Consider the following 479-nt stretch of genomic DNA (forward strand, 5'->3'; position numbering starts at 1 on the left):
AATAAGGCCTGCGGGCCAGATCCAGCGCACCAAGCAATTTGATCTTGCTCACAGGCGCCCACCAATTGTACCCTGCCCGGCCTGCATGCCTCACTCCCATGCACAGCTTCTGGCCTGGGCCACTGCTGCCCCTGCTGCCAGGGGACCCACTCAGCTACCCTGGCCTCCAGCATCTCCTCCTCCTGTCCCTGCTGCAGTGCTTGCTCCAGCCACCAGGTAGGGAAGTGGTGGCAGGCAGATGGGGTGGAGAGCAGGGGAAGGAAACTGTAGCTGAGTTGGAGCATGGAGTTTAGGGCAAGGGGACTGGGGTAAGCATGGAGCCTGGAACCTGTGCCCAGGAGGGCAGCAGGAGCATGGAGCTCGGGTGGGCATGGTGTGGGCGTGTAGGGTTTGGGGGGGGGTGAGGGAGGGTGGGGGACTGTGGAGACTCCCCCATGCCCCCCCCCCCCAGGGGACAAACCCCCCTACAGCCAGGGGTA

This window comes from Alligator sinensis, unplaced genomic scaffold, assembly GCF_000455745.1.
Source record: "Alligator sinensis unplaced genomic scaffold, ASM45574v1 scaffold43_1, whole genome shotgun sequence".
Taxonomy (NCBI): Eukaryota; Metazoa; Chordata; order Crocodylia; family Alligatoridae; genus Alligator; species Alligator sinensis.